At 40.0% G+C, this 16,760-nt stretch overlaps 1 long non-coding RNA gene across 4 annotated transcripts in view; it reads right to left on the bottom strand.

Moving 5' to 3' along the window:
* LOC148222822 (uncharacterized) overlaps positions 1 to 16,760 on the bottom strand; it is a 42,614-nt gene that overhangs the window by 5,132 nt on the left and 20,722 nt on the right. The window contains exons 1-4 of one of the 4 annotated variants that reach the window (XR_015805409.1): positions 15,086 to 16,185; positions 12,546 to 12,637; positions 6,522 to 6,696; positions 1,982 to 2,112 (exon numbers count right to left, since the gene is read on the bottom strand). This is a non-coding gene — a long non-coding RNA (uncharacterized LOC148222822). Of the gene's footprint in view, positions 1 to 1,981; positions 2,113 to 6,521; positions 6,697 to 12,545; positions 16,186 to 16,760 lie in introns of those variants that run through there. The other 3 variants (XR_015805411.1, XR_015805408.1, XR_015805410.1) reach the window with 3 other exon arrangements.

The raw sequence follows: 16,760 nt of genomic DNA, 5'->3' as shown, positions 1-16,760 counted from the left end.
AATTGACAATTTTTGGTAGAGATTTCCATGGAGAAAAAGTAGCCTTGAGCTTTTTTTTCCCATTGCACTGTCATGTCAGACACCTTTTCTGTTTGCAGAGCTCTTTTTCACTTCCCAGCCCAACAGTGCTAGAATTGAAAAGCAAATGTCCTGTCAGATCTTTACACTGTTATCTAGCCCACCTACCTGTACCAGTAAAATGCTCTCCAGCAGGAAATTAACAGAGAAAATACTATTTCATGTTTATAGTTATGTGTGACCCACCTGAAACTTCTGGACATCTGTGGCCCCTCTGGGCACAAGAGGATACTGGGCTGCCCTGCAAAGTGCTGTAAATCCCCTGGGCTGCCACTCATGTGCTGTGATTTCACCTAGTCCCTGGTTCAGGAAACTGATGCAATACATTGTTTTACAGTGGATGTTCGGGGAGCTTTGTTTCCAAAGCTGCACCCTGCAAACAGCTGGGAAGCTGCCTTCTGGTTGCACAGACACTCACTCCAGGAGCTTCTGAGTGAGTATATGTGATGTTGAGTTTGGCAAATTCCACCCTCTCTCTTCAGTGAAGCAGCACACACTGCTCAAAATAATACAACCAGGTTGTCACAGAAGTCTGACAGCTGAGACAGGCTGCTATAACTCAGATCTTTTCAGCATTCTAAACAAAAGAGGATGCTGATGCTTCCAGTGGTTAGGGCTGGGGACAGGACAGGGAGGCCAGTTCTGTCCAATGTCTTGGGGTGACTGAGACACCACGTGGAGACAAGAGTGCAGAAAAAAGGCTGCTGAGGTGGGAAGATAAAGGGCAGGGGCAGATTTGCCAGATTTCTGCAGCCAGATGAGGATGTGGACACTGCTAGGTGCAACTTTCCCCTGTCCTTCAGGTAAACTCCTCTCTCCAAAGCAGCAGAACAATGCCCTCCTGTTTCAGCCCCAGTGAGGAGAAAATTGGAACAACTTGCATTTCTGCCATGCAGATTAGACTTAAACCAATGTTGTATGCATTAAGCTCACAAAGACATCTGGAAATCATAATGTGAAATCTGGTGCTATCTCATGATCTGGACTATTATCTTTTCCACAAACTGTACTATTCTGTTTAATAGACTATGTGATTGTCCATAGTATAGAGTCTTCTAGAAAATTTGACCGGAAAATTACTTCATTATTGTAATTTGATATTATTAACTTTCTCAAAAAAATGTATGGTCATTTAAATGACCCCATAAATACAGTCAATAATTAGGTGAGGTATGTAAGTATCAATATTTAATAAGCTGACAAATATATATGTAAAAGCATTTAGTTGACAAGAAATTGTATGGGCATCTTTAGGTATTTAATAGCACAGACAGCATTAAAAGTTTGACTGTCATCCCTTTTTTAAATACAATTTGTTATTCTTTCACTAGCTTTTCAGAACTGAAGGAAAAACTCAGCGTATTTTTTCCATTTCTGGAAGAACCTGTCTTTCTTAAAATGCCAGAGCACCTCATTAGTGGAAGCCTTGGTTAGCTTGTAGATAGCTGGCAGAGGTGTTTTGTTGTGCTTGTTTCCACTTCATTTTTCTCCGCTATTTTGAGTAAGTAGAAGTAAAAGCACTGTTTTCATTGCCTTTAATGGGAGCAGAATCTGCTTTTACTTCATGGCTATTTTCCATTTTTCTCCTGGCACTACACAGAAATGCATGTGAGGTGAGATGCAGTAGAGAGGTGACTTGGCGGTGAGGGTTCTGAAAGCCAACACTAAATGCAGATAACTTATTTTTTGCTAGTTATGCACATCTACAGGCCCGGACAGAAATTTAAGAGAAACCGTATATGGAGAAGTCATTAACCGAGATTTAAATTTGGGAAATACAGGAAATATGGGGTAGCCTAAAATTAAAGGCTCACATTTATCATCTCTCCACTTAAAGCAAATCAGAAAATGAGGCAAAGATGTGAAGTTCATTAATACTAGAAGAAATGAACATGAAACCTACCTTGCTCCTGAAGCTTCTCCTTGAATGTACCATTTTTGTTAGAGGACTGTTGTGCTGCTTCTTCTCTCTCTCAGAACAGCTGGAGCCAGTTCACGTCCTCCTCAGCTTATGGATAAATTGAGTTCCAACATCTACAATTGAACAAACACACAGAAGGTTTTAAATAATTTTCTCACCACCAGATATAACTCAGGGCACAATTATAAATTGGGATCATAACTAGTTTGTCCTGAATAGTTATGAAAGGTAACAATGCATGGGAAGGAAAACATCTCTTTGATGAAGAGAATATAATTTTCCAGGTCAGTGTTAGAAAGCCATATGTTTTATCTATACATTCAACACAGAAACGAGCATGAAGCTTGACATTTGAAAGGTCAGATTTCAAATTGAACCCATTGTTCAAACATCTTCCCTTGCAATGAGAAGCAGAAATAGCTTAAGCAAAGTAATCTAAGTCTTCCCTTTCTGGCTGTCTTGTGCACGAGGGAGCTGGATTCAAGAGCAGTCTCAGGGCTGGTCTATCTGTGCCTGCCTCCAGTCCAGGGCATGCCCAAAGGATGAAACCTGTGCAGGATGAGTTCCTGCCCATTGCTGCTGGGCATTGCTGAGGCCCAGAGCCTGGACCGTGGGTCACCGTGTACTGCTGTGGGGCTGGGCACCTGGAGCACCATCCAAGCCCACAGATGGGGACAGGGTGAAGAGCAGTGACATCAGCTCATCAGCAAGCCCAAGAGGTGTCAAGACCTTGCAGGCACAAAGGCAGAGGGGAGTGGAAAGCAATTAGCTGAGAGATGATACAACTGCTCTGCAGAGTACAGCCACAACGGGAGCTGTAATCACAGAGGAAACAGTGTCTGTCTGAAACACTATTTCTGCTTTTTTTGTGTAAATATAGGAACTATGACTTCATGTCTCACACTTCGAGAGATGTACTCTTGGGCTTGTTTTCTTCCATATCAGAGCTCTAAGAAATCCAAAATGTGTCTCTCTATTTCAGTTCTGGTTGGAGGTTAATCTCTAGAAACAAGTAATGTAACATTTCCATCTATCTTTTCTACTCTTTTGGCAGTTTTAATTATACTAATATGCTATGACAACTTAAACAAGACACATCTCAGCTTCTGGCCTGCTCTGTAATGGTTCAGCTGCTACATGTGCTCCAGCATATTTTGCTCAGACAGGCTGCTGCTGGAGGCAAGGGGAAGGCAGAATAGTGCCCTTCTGTCATGAGAGGTTTCATTGCACTGATCATTGTATGTTTGACAGATTCTTTGTCAATGTCAAGTGTCTTTTGTGGTTAAGCCCAGTAAAGCTAAAACAAAAGGTCTCCTAGATATTAGATATATAGTGACATTACTGAATTCACTTGGAGGCAGTAATTTTTTGTCAGCCTATGAAAAGAAAAATGGAGCTAATGGGAAAACAAAAGGAAGATGCTGGCATGCCTTTTTAGCTATTTTTGTTTATGTCAGACATTGTGATTGACATCTGGCCCAGAACACCCCTTCAACCATTGAGCCTGGCATCATGGAATAGAACAAAGAGAAATTGCCAGCCAAGAAAACACCATTGGCTCAGAAACACTGCTTTTTGTTTATTTTAAGTGTTTCATTTTCAGTAATCAGTATTGTTACACAAAAGTAGTTCACTCACATGCACTCCCCAATTACTGTTTGGACTTTTAAGTTTCCTTCGTGTTTGCTTTTTTCCTGCTTGCTTGAATGGCACCAGAATGCTGGTTTGGTTGGATGACAGTCTGTCATAACAGTGATGTTTGAGGTTAGTGAAAACTGATGTGAAAAATACAATCCACTGGCCTTTAACTGAAATAGCAGCTCTGGTTTTTGTGGAGTTGGCAGGCAGCATTTTTAAACCCCTTTCACAGTGAAGGCAGTTACAACATGGTTTTTTCTGTATCAAACAGTTCCATCATGAAGTACATTATCTACGTGTGTTGTCATATCAGGATATTGCCTTTGAAGAGCAGTCTGCTGTTTCTTATATGGGCACTGCTCTTTTGAAGTGTCCTAAAAGGGTTAAGGTAATTTCATGGCCATTCTCCAGGGCCAGGCCAAATACAAAGCTTTAAAATTTGCTTAAGAGTGAGTTTAGTGAAATACTAGAGAGCAGAATAGGTCCTGCAGACACAACACCAAGGAGTCTTTCTACAAGTTTGCTACTTTTTAATCATTCTACAAGTGCTGTAGGATTTCAGAGACCCGGTCAAAATTATGTATCAGCAGGAGGAAATTATTCCTTAAATTGCTAACTTCATCTTGAAAGTATGATGCTGAACATAATAGCAAAATAAGACTTTTCACAAGATGAGAGCAAGACAGTCCATCAGCTACTTCCGTCCATACACTTAAATGCTGAAATAATATCAGAATATTTACCCTAATAAAAAACTGCCTTAATCACTTTTAAAAATTCTGTGGAAGTTGGCCCTTGAATGCATCATATATGCTGGAGTTAAACATTCTTGCACCATTTTAACAGGGTGCCCTTCAGGAACACTGGGGTGTATTCTCCTGTAGAAGCAGACACTTAACTCCCCTCAGCATTAATACCACATGTTCTTACACTTCGAGTGGAGAATTTCCCTCTGTCTCTTTGCACAGTGCTCTAAGAAGAACTTTGAAGAAATTGAGAAAAACAGAGAGCACAGTATATTAATTTTAAGGAGATGAAAGCAGTACATGTCATTCCTAAATTTCATGGAAAATGCACCGTTAGTAACAAAGATGAGTAGAAAATTTCAAAATCATTCTGAGCAGCATTAAAATCAGTCTTCCCTGATTTTCTGTTTTCCCCTTCTTTTCAAAGCACATACATTAAACTCATTTTATGCTTATAATGTATATAATGATTCTAGACAACATAAGAAGGACACTGGGATTCCTCCTATTTCAACGTATAAAGTGGCAAGCCAATTTATGCAGCTTAAGCCATTGCTAAAGAAGATGTATCAAAAATTGCCTGTGATCATTACAAATAACAGCCTGAAATGTTCACAAGAAGCTGTTTGCTTATCATATTTTCATTAAAACATCTTTTCACCTGATTTTCTTTTCCCATGCCTGTAACCTGCATTGTAATCAGTCTTATTAACTGAGAACATAAATATGATTTATTATGGTCTGATAATGGAAGCTACATGGACCAAGAGAAGGGATATATTGTCCTTTGATAAAATGGCTCTTTTTTCTCAAATAGAGCTCTATCATGAGAGCATGCAGAATGTAGTGAGTGATTATTTCCTGAGGGTGAATGATGGCAGAACCCTACAGAAAATCTTCTTGTTGGCCATGACAGCCTCCGAGTGTCCCCAAATCTCACTGAGTTTGACAACCTGCAGACACTTTTGATGAACTGTATTCTTCTGTCAGAGACAGCCTGTCTGGGAGGAGAAAAGGGAACCTTTATCGTCTGATCTGCTATTATTGTCTTGATCTTTTATAAGCAATCTCTAATGCACATGAATATAATATCCTTTCACAGAAGTGCCAAACATAATAGAAATGTAGTTAAAGGACCCTTTTCCCGGTTATGTAAATGTCCTAATACCATAATTAGAAAAGATGGGTTGTGAATGATAGCAGCAAGGAAAGGGTAATCAAAATGTTTTAACATTATCTTTCTGTTTTAAAGACCAAAATCTGTGATAAATAGCATTTATGGTAGATATGGGGAACCAGCTTGTGCTGAAGCTTTTACGTAAAAAGAAAATAGTTTTGAGTGTAAAACTGTTATATTTTCGTAAAACACATAAATGGCAGCTGGTCTTAAGCCAGGAATGATTACTGGCAGATATGACTTAAAGAAAATGAGTATTCCACTCAAAATCCCTGCATGGCTGTTATAGAAAGAACAAAGCGTTATTATGAAGTAGTGTATTTGAACAAAGGGGTGTTCAAGACCAACTAAGTTCGCCAACAAATCTCTCTTTTATCTACATCCAGAAGAACAAGCATACCCAAATCTTTCTCAATTAACAGCTGTACACATTAGCAAAACACCCGTCTTTCTCAGCTCAAGAAGTCTGGCTTATTTATCAGAAAAAATGAACTGTTTGGGGGGGAAGGTTTCCAGGTTCCCCAGTAAAAGCAAGATACTTGATTTTTCATTAACCTTTTGACATCTGGAACTGGGATGTCCCAATATTAACTACTAATGGTCTTCTGCATTACCAGTTGGTGTTGAGAGAAGTCTCAATTGTCAGAGTCAAAAGGTTAATCAGCAATTTCACACTGGTGATGTGGTCAGTCTGTATGTTACTGCCTAAACAGGAGGAAGAAGAAAATAAAGTCATTAACAGAAAACTGCATCCCAACATTATTAAATCCCTCTTGTATTTTTTTTTTTTTGTTTGTTTGTTTGTTTGTTTCTAGAAAATATTTCATGATCTGTTTACTAAATATTCTGACTTTTTAGAGGACTTTGCAAACCTTTGCTGGGAAGTCCAGCTCCAAATATGTGACCAACTTCTGTGGTTTATTCTGCTTTTCAAAAGGAAAAAAAATAAAATTTTACTTACCCACCAAGTGCTCAGTCCAGACCAGCGTGAGAGAAAAGTCTTGTGTGTGTAAACCACAGAGATTTTGGTAAACCTCTCCAAATGGCCTAATTCAGCCTGAGAGTTGTGTCCTCTCTGCTGGAAGTGAAGACATCTGAGTGTCCATTCATTCAGGGTGAATTTCATAGTGCAGATGCTGTATCAGAGATAAAGAACACTGCAGAGCAAAAACCAGAATGCAGACTTTTCCCTCCTACCCCTCTTTCTGTTTTGATTGTAGAAAATAAGTCAACAGCAGTACTCCCTTAACAAATATGGACAGTAATATTATTTCATGAGAAAGTACACACATAAACAGCCAGGCCAGTACCTCAGCTGGTGTCACTTTACCATAGCATAGAGCTCTCCTATACATAGAAAAACCAGATTTATTTTCTAAAACAAAATATAAAATATCACTGAAAACATTACAGCTTAGCATTTGCTAACAATAACAATGTTCACACAAAATAACTTCTCATTTGCCCTGCTATTATGATATCACCATATTTATCAGGCTAGTACTATGGTCTTGAGACATTCTGTCTTTTTCCTGTGTCCAAGACAAATAACTAATGAATCTTGCCCAAAACAACCACTTTCATCCTGGATATTTTCTGCATCAGATAGATCCTTTCATCTCTTTCTCCAGTTCCAACAGAATCTATAGCTAAAATCTTTCCTCTCTTGATTGCCTCAGTTTAAATGGGGGCAGGATTTTACCCTAGAATGTTCTAAAAAAATACCAGTCTTTCCAAGTGCTCTATTAGTTAGTCCACCAATTAACTGCCTATGGAGCCTGAGTGCCCTTGTACATCATCCCAGTCCCCACCTGCACACTTGGCTGCATATGTTTATGCAATTAGAAATGGTAAAAATTTAATAAAATTAGGACAAACCTGATTGAGCTATAATTCTGTTTAATCTCTCAAACTGGATTGTTGAAAACTTGCTGAATTCCCCAAACCTCTCTCAGGTGCCAATGAGTGAGTCAATATCATACCAAAGATCTCACAGCATAGCAGACATAAATTCTACTTCCAGAATCTCATACACACCCTCAAATAATGAATCTAATGTCTCTAAAGTACTGTCAGGAAAAAAAAAAAAGCAGTTTCTTCTAGTTACCAGTGTTGTACTCAGTGGCTCAGAGTGTAAAAAAAAGAACACAGGGCATATTTGTGTGGGGAAGGAATGGTGTGCCTTCTTATAGTGTATATGTATATATGTACAGGAGCAATCCAAGTCTCCTGCCTCCAAGGGAAGACCTGACATTAGCATACTCGGCTTTTCTAGGTCCTGTTGGCAAGCCCTGAGAAACTCCACATGATGGGAGAATGAAAGCTTATTTCATCTCAATCTGATGCCTCTCCAGACTTTATTTTTACAAGCCTGTTTTGCACTTTTTTAATAGAGTGATGGTAACTGATGGCTTGCATAGAAATAATCACCAGTCTAGAATAATCCCAGACCACTTCATAACTGTGACTTTGGTTGAAATAAGAAGGAATTTTCCTTGAATGGGAGAACAGAGTTAGAGCTGAAGCATAGCAGACCAATTAATAACTGTTTTTGGAAAAAAGACCCCAAGATCTTTTAACGCTGTTGGAGTCAGTAAGAAACCTCACAAACTCTAGTTGTGAGGGCTTTGGGTTTGTATCTAAGCCAAACTAGGTATTTGTTGCAGAATGGGGATGTTCAGTATGAGGAGGAAATTGCAAGTTTTGTGGCATTTGGTCCATAAGGCAGAAGAAAATGTCTGCAGATCAAGCAGTTCATTTTCCTTTCTTTCTCCTTCTATATTAATTTTCCTCATAGACTTCATTTCCAAATATGTGCCTTGTTTACTCTTCAGGATCCCAGAGAATTTTGGCGAGGAGGTGACCAGGTTAGAAAGAGGTTTTCCATGATCACACATCTGAGGTACTGCTCCCACTCATGCATTATGGGATGCTGAGGTCATAGAAAATAGATCTGGAAGGGTTCATCCAATAGCTGGCAGTACCCCCCAGATTTTTGACTAGTCTGTCATAGAAATGCTCCAGTGATAGGTACTTCATCATCACTCCAGTCAATTATCCCAACAGATAACTCTCCTTTCCTAAGTGACAAATACAGTCTGTGAGAGAGACCAATTGCTTTTTTAGGCGTTATATGTTTTGCTCGAATAAAACTTAAATGTATTTACACCTTTCACCTTGTTTCTTCATTTATTTCTGTCTCTCTTACCAATCCTTCACCATTTTTTACTTCATCTTTCTCTCTAGTACCTTACCATTTCTACATTAAGTCACTCCCTTTCTTTTTTGTCTTCTGAACTATGTGCTCATTGGTACCCTTGCATTTCTTCTCTTCTTTGTGTCTTTCCAAACACATGAAAAACAAACTCTCACATGCCAGCAGCCTCTCTACAGAGACTTGTCTCTTGACATCTCCCAGAAAGCAGCTAAAATGCAACACTTTTATTCATTGCATCAGAACCACTTTCCTTAAACAATGAGAAATTAAACAGATGTATTCAAACTCAGGTCTAAAGGTGATGTTCTTGAGATTTGACTGAAGAGCATAGCTAGCTATGGGAAGCACACAGTATGCCCTGAACACACATAGGAAGGAGCAGGCATTACACAGCCTCTGAAGAGGGAAATTAGAACTCCTGGCAGTCATGGAAAACAGATGCTTGCTTCCTGCTGGCTGGTAAGGTATTTCACGTATAAAATGAGTTACAACACAGGTCTGGACCTGCAGGTTCCAGAGCATCAAATTAAGTGACTTTGTCTCAAATTTATGCCAGATAAAGTACCATCAAAAAGAGTTAAGATAGAACATCACCATAGGCAGAAAATTGTTTTACTTTTGTTGCCTCAAGCCAGGCCCTTTGCAATGCTCTAAGGTACAGGTAGTACAGACGTCCAGTACTGTCCCTGGGGCACTGAAGGCTGCTTGGTCTGACAGATACTTGGAGATCCCAAGATAATGTCCAAAATTCAGAGCATGTTAACACATGTTAGTGTTTCTTAAAAAAACCCAACCAACCAACCAAAACCAAACAAAAAACAAATAAACAAAAAACCCCACCACCACCAACAAAACTGTTTCAACTTATTCTTTCAAATTTTGACAGAAAATTATTAAAGAGGTGACTATGGAATGTTCCTGCTATGGCAGGAAGCAGTACCATAAATAAGTGGGAGGACTAAGGAAACTTACTGCATGCTTACAAGAGGAAAACAAGTTTGTTTTCCTGCACATTTCATAGTGCATTGTTGCTATAATGTATATTTTTTGAACTGCAGTATTTTCTTATCTACTTTGACCAGGATCTGTGCCTGAGAGGGCTGAATGCAGTGGTCTGATGCAAGACCATTGAGGTCACCTGACAGAGGAGCAGTTTGCATTAGCACTCAGGATGTACAGCAACGAGAAGCTCAGACTGTGCCTCTCCATGGAAGGTCCACATATAAAGCAGGGGAACTAAACTTGGACTTAGGAGGCAGAGGTTCTTTGTTCCCTGCATGATCTCAGACAACATATTACCTTTCTCCAAGACTAATTTCTTCCCTAAAACAGGGACTGGCAGCTTCCTGTCTTCTCTCTCTGGGCTGGTGGCACTTCTGGCTAGTGGCTGTTCCTGATTATGGATAGGTCTAATGAGTGTGAGTCTGACCTCGAGGAGGCCTCTGGACACTTCTACATTATATTTGATAATGAAGCCTCCTGTCTTATCCAATCAACACCAAAAAAGTAAAGTCAGACCAGAGAAAACTGTCTCAGCACAAAATGGCAGCCTCAGTGCAGCAAAGTCAGAGCCATTAGCTATTGACTACTATAGAAATACTGAAACTGCATCAGGGATTTCTTTCTTTAATTACTATTTAGGGATTTAAATGAGATTTTTTAAAAGAGAGAAAGACAGAATGTTTAGTCTACAATCACTCTTTGCTGCCAATACAGGCTATCATATAAATTACTTAGACACTTTTAAAAATACATTATTTACTCAATAACCCATAATGGGTCCAGAGCTCCTTTTACACGCTATTATAGAAGTACATAATTGCTGAATTTTCAAATGGATATTTCTTCTAGGCAATAGTCTGTAATGGCTCCTTCAAAGCTCTTAGGCTTTTATCATATGAAGGCCTAAGTAGAAAATGTTTAGTTCACTGATCATTGACCTAATAGAGAGCAACAGCTTCTCTGGAACAACTATTGTCTGTTGGGGCAGATGATAGATGAATGACATTTTAAAAAATTCTTGGAAGTATGTGCTAGGGAAAAATTACTGTTCTGTACAAAACAAATACTGTCTGATGAGCTCCTCAGAATGATTTTGTTTGGCTCTGCTTGGTTTAGTTTTTTATTTGCTATGTGAGCCCAAGAGCAAAAGAAAACAGTTGGTTTTGTGTATGAAATGCAAACTCAGTCTAGGACCCATTCAGATCAATGAGAGACATTTTGATGTTCTCAGAGATCATTCGGCTCAATTAAAAGTTGTCTCAAATGAAAATGCAATATAAGAAGCTGAAATCTGAAATTAGAAAAGTAAGGGATGCTACAATGGGGCAAATCACATTTCTTAAAGTCATGCTGAACACAGTAAAAGAGGCCTATCCTGATCTTGATCTAGAAAGGAAATAGGCAACTTGACACGTTTTCAGCACTATTGCCATGAATCTCACAATCAGTGAGCTGCTGTTCTTTTCTTACATTTGGCTTTGAAGTCCAGTTCTTCTGTTTCAGACACAAAGAAAGGTTCAGGTTCCTAAAAGTTTGGTGTAAGAGAACACATTTTCTCTCCCTACACACTTTGGGTAGTAAAATCCTTGGTATTACTGCCAAATAAATGTCAACCGGATCTAAGTGCAGGACCAGAGAGGATGAATGTGAGCTGGGGACAGTCAGGGAGAGACCCTCAGAGATGCTGAAGGACACCTCCAGCTGTGAGCCTGATGGCCCAGAGCAGAGGTCCTTGCTGGAGGGCACTGCTCCCTCAAGGGCTTGGGGCAATGGGACGTGCAACTCACCAGAGGAGGCTACTGAATAACCTGCTCAGGGGCTTGGTGTGATCTTAACACCGTGTGCCATCAAACCAGACCAACTATCCCCAGCACAGCACTGTTTTGTATGTGATCTGACATCAGAAGCACTCCCATGCTTTTTATTGTTGGATTTCTCCAGCCTGGTAAGGCTGCCTGGGACTCCTAGTATTCTGGCATGATTAACACAGAAAAATACAGTCACTGGCAATTCTAATAGTTTCTTCTGTTTGATGCATCTGATCGAAGAGAAACTGAAATCACAGACCAATATGCACCCAGGCTGCACCAGTTAGCCTCATCATGCAAATGAGGCACACTCGCAGGTGAACTTATTAGAGATCAAATAGTTTTAGGCACTGCAGATAATGAAGGCAGAGCGCTTATGTTGCAACAGTCAGAGCTGGAATTTAATCATGTTGTTGATACCTACTGCAGTAGTGAATAAACACAGAAACAGCCACAAAAATAAAACTCTTAGAATGAAAGGAAGGTATAAACCAGACAAATAATAAGAATAAAAAATAACCAAACCAAGGAGCACAGCAGTTTTTGAGAAGGAATCTTGCTCCTTAGAATGACTGGAATGACTTTGAGCCCTGCTTTTTTCAGCTAAGCAGTTGGTTGGATAAGTGGGGGTTGCAAGGAGAAGCTGATGGGGTGGCACTGTCTATTCCAAGACAGAAATGGCTTCTACCTTTGGAGATGGTCCTGCAAGGAGAAAGGGGAATGCCAAGAAGCACAATGCTTGAAATCAATGAGAAGGTGAAACATAGCCCACACTGGAAAGCAGCAACTACTAGAGAGAATGAAGAACAAAACAGAGAAACAGCTTCCTGGGGTGGAATTTATAACAGAGGTTACACCACTGACAGGCTGGATTAGCAGTTTGGTAGACATTAAGAATAAATATATTTTGCAGAGGCATTAGCTCCTTCTGTCTCAATAACCCCTCACATGCACTTACCATCCTTTATGCAAACATCTGGAGAGACCCTGAGAAGGCCCACTAAGGTTTGCTCATTTTAAGAAGCAAAGATAAGACCCAGTAGGTGAAACCTGCAAAAGGGAAACATTTGAATTCCTTTTGGCAAACAGAAATGAATAAAAATACAGCTTGGCATTTCTTCTAATACCATTTGGTAGTAGAAGAGCTCCAAAGATGTCAACAGGAAGCCCTAGAGGTTAGAGGGAATGATGTAACCATATGTGACATAATGCTTGTTGTAGAGATTTCCTGGAATTGATTAGTGCCATTCATGATAGCAACAGCCAGCGAGAGTGTGAGGACTGGGTGAAGGCCCAGGCAGCATTCAGGCATTGGATATTTTTAATCTTTTTTCATGCAATGTCTGTCTCTCTTGTTTCAGATGCATAATAGAATAACTATGTGGTATTCCCATGCAGCTTTGTCTGGGAAGACTTGGAAGCAGTGCACTTACCAGCAATGTGCAGCTACTCCCACACAAAGGGCCACAGAGAGAAAATTTTGAGAGGTGGAAGGACAATGAATACTCTGAGCTCCTCCTTCCTCTAGAAAGCCCTCCCTTCCATTCCTCTCTAATTCCCAGAAATATAAGGTGCAGTCAGGTCATCCTCATCAGGATATTGTTTTATGCCTAGTCTATATAGAAATGCTATCAAGTGCCATCTATATTTAACAGGAAGCCTCTGATCTGCGTGAGTGGGTGGAAACTGATAGTGAGTGACATGGATGCTGACAATGGCACACAAACTCCACAACACTCTTAAAACTTTTAATTGCATTTTAAAGTAATGTAACAAGGCAATGTTTAATGAGTACTTTGTTAAAGAAATTCTGACTTTATAAGCTAATTAAAGAGAAGGGAGGGTTACTGCACTAGGGCAAGAAATCCAGGCTGCTGAATGTCTATACTGTAGCAACATGTAATTCAGATTCAATTGGCAGCTTTGCAAATCTCCAGCCAGCCAGAATAAATGATTACTTTTTTTTTGATGGGCAAATAAATTATTATTATCATCATGATTATGTTAATAGAAAAAAGTAAAGGATAGGCAAGTACTTTTTTTGCCAGGGCTGGTAAATATTCACGACACTTTTTGCAAAGCTGTCATATGGCTGGCTTAGATGAAACTGGAAGGCTTTATGTGGGTAACATTTAACTTTAAACATTCTTCATGGAAACTTACATGGCACATAATTTACATATTCAATACCAGTGACAATTTACTTCTCCCATCTGAGCAGGGCTTTCAACTATGCCACTTGAACTAAATTAATAAACAGTAATTAGAGAATGTTGTGCGAGCGAGCTGTTGATGTTGAGAAGATTCTAATCAACACCTTCTTTTAAGGGCCAATTAAAGCTGAATGTATGCAATATAAACATCTTCTTGTATTTAGACATGAACTGGTGAACAAGGTAAAAAATAAAAATCAGAACAATTACAGCAGGTTAGAGATGATCCAATGGAAAGATGAAGCTTTATTAATAGTGAAAACAGCAGTAATTTCTGAAAACCAATGGCCACCTTCCATGGAGAAGCACTGACTACTTGTGCAAGTTAATTCTGACCAGGATAAACCTCAATGCTTTCACTGTCAGGCTTTTCTCTGAAAGCAGCTCTGTAGCTGCCTCCAATTTCCACTGTAGTGTTCCCCTGTCTGTAAGACAGCCCTGCATCTAAAGTGAGTCCAGAGCTGCAGTAGAAAGAAGGTCTCCCTGGGAGAGGCAGTAAAGGTGAATGTGGCCACCCCATTACTGCTACCTCGTAGCAGAGAGGGGCTCCCTGGAAGGTGATCTGGGAAGCCTTTGCACAGCACAGCCCCCAGCAACACTGCTGATGGGAATACAAGCACAAGGATGAGCTTGAGTGATAGGTAAAGCTGCCCCACATTGTTCCAGTTCTATTACTGGGGAGCAGGAACAGTGAGGCCAGAAGAGCTGATGCACTTCTACCTGATATCTGTGAGTAGTCCCTCACCCCACCACAAAGGTAAGGTGGTTAACTCCTGAAAGGTGAACTTAAGACAACCCTTGTTTCCAAAATTCCAGAAGGACAGAGGGAAGGCCATTTTTTACTTAAACAGAGAGGATCCTTAGTGTACCAAAGGGAGCCTGCAGTAGCAACTGAGACTTGTGTATCACCACTATGAACTGTCAGTAAGTTAAAAATAAGCATAACTTCATCCAAACCACAGCTCACTGCTTCCTAAAACACATCTTTAAAAAAAATCATCTAAGCTGGTGCAATGAAGCACATGCAAAATTTGTCCTCCACGTTAGAAGATACAACAGGCTAATAAAGGTAAGGGAAACATCTGTTCCAATACTGCACCAGTATCATTTGGAGAAAATGACTGCATCACTTACGGCCATTTGGTATCCAGAAACGCTACCACAGTAATAGGATGTTGTCACCTCAGGCTCTGCTGAAAACTACAGGAATTTTACTTGTGTAAGAATATAGGATTAGGCACATGATCAGTGTTTCTTCCCTTTGAAAATAAACATTTCCACTTACCATTTCTATAGTGGTGTGAGATCATTATCTTATGACAGTATTTCGTTCCACTGGCATTATCTCCTAATTAGCCATTTAAAAATATATGTAAGGGGGTGGAGGTGGTGAGTGGACTTGTAAACCTGACAGGTCTGATGTCTTCTTACAAGCTCTGCTAATCCCAAACATCGAAAATATATTAGTAAAACCAAATTAGCACTTTAAAGAACAACACAGCAAAAGCCTCATATATTGAACCCTCTAAGTTCAGCATGCATCAGAGGGGCTCTTAGACCCAGAGCAAAGCCCTTGGGCTGGGGAGCAGGAGCAGGGAGAAGTGAGGAGCAGCATGCCAAATGGGAAATCTGCCCTGGGAAGAGAGCACCACTGAAAGGCTGATGATAACCTCTACAGTGTGGTCAGCCCTACATTACAGTAGTATCATTACCTAAGGTGTTTGGTGTAGGACTTGGGGACTTCTGAAAAGCCAAACACAGAAAAGTTTACCATGGATGAAAAGGTACAAGTAATACCAAGAGGAAATATCTAACAAACTGTGTTCAATATCCTCTGCACTTTCTCCATATCCTGAGAGATTACTGCATTTATAGGCACAAAATCATAAAAGCTTCCTCCAAGATGCCTCATAATATATGAGCAGGTCTGGGGTCTCACTTGTGGAATGGTAAGAATTAGAAAGGTGGGTATTCTGGTAAGCTGGACTAATTTCTTCTCCCAAGAGGTAGGCTAAATTCATAATAAACTCTCTTTGCAACAAAAGAAACCAGGACACATATATACATGACAGGTCATTTTGGAGGTACTCAGACACACACACAGGAAGCACCCCCTCAGCAACAGTATTCTTCTAGCCAGCAGAGCCAAAACTTTGATTTGTTTCTGTTTCTGAGTTGTTTTTAAAACTCAATTCAATAGATGTGTTGGTGATTTTCAGGGTGCTCTGAAGGAGCTAAGTAGATGTTTGAAGAATATTGATAGTATGAGACAGGCTCTAAACAGGCATTTACTCCTGCAGATCAATTCAATATGCAGCATGCAGTATTACTTTTTTTCTGATCAGATGGAACTCTTAGGCCTGAACCTGCTTGCAATAATCATGGTCCACCAGTAACTTTATGGCAAACAAGGAGGTGCAGAGGGAAAAACTCATGTAAGCAGGAAGGGAATGAGTCTATATTAATGTCCTCTGTAGATTTTTGTTTTCCATTGAAAGTTTTCTCTTGCCTAGCATCACTTCATAGAAGGAAATAGGTTGGAACAGACCTCAAACATTATCTAATTCCAACCCTCTGCAAGGGGCAGGGACACCTTCTGTAAGAGCTGGTTGCTCGAAGACCCACCCAGCCTGGCCAACTTCAGTCCTTTTTTTGCACCTCTTCAAGCCCATTTGGTGAATAAATTAAATTAAATTCCTCACTTGCTCTTAATACTTTTTAAATGCAAGCCAAGCCTCTTGGCTTTTCATACCTGGACATCTACATTTTTAAGAATGCTGTTGGATAATTTCCCTCTCTTTCATAGGCTGGTGCTTTGACCTATATGCACCCTGTGCACTCCCTAAGGCTCATGCATAACTGCAATGGACGATTAGTCCAGCTAAGTCTCCAGTAATTTCAACGACTTATGCAAGAGTAGATGGGGCACAATATGTAATTTCAGCTTTTTTTGAAAGGCT

The sequence above is a fragment of the Sturnus vulgaris genome, chromosome 9 (assembly GCF_052056855.1).
Source record: "Sturnus vulgaris isolate bStuVul1 chromosome 9, bStuVul1.hap1, whole genome shotgun sequence".
In the NCBI taxonomy this organism is placed as follows: domain Eukaryota; kingdom Metazoa; phylum Chordata; class Aves; order Passeriformes; family Sturnidae; genus Sturnus; species Sturnus vulgaris.
The sequence above is the reverse complement of the archived record's forward strand: the minus strand, read 5'-3'. Positions and strand labels throughout refer to the sequence as shown.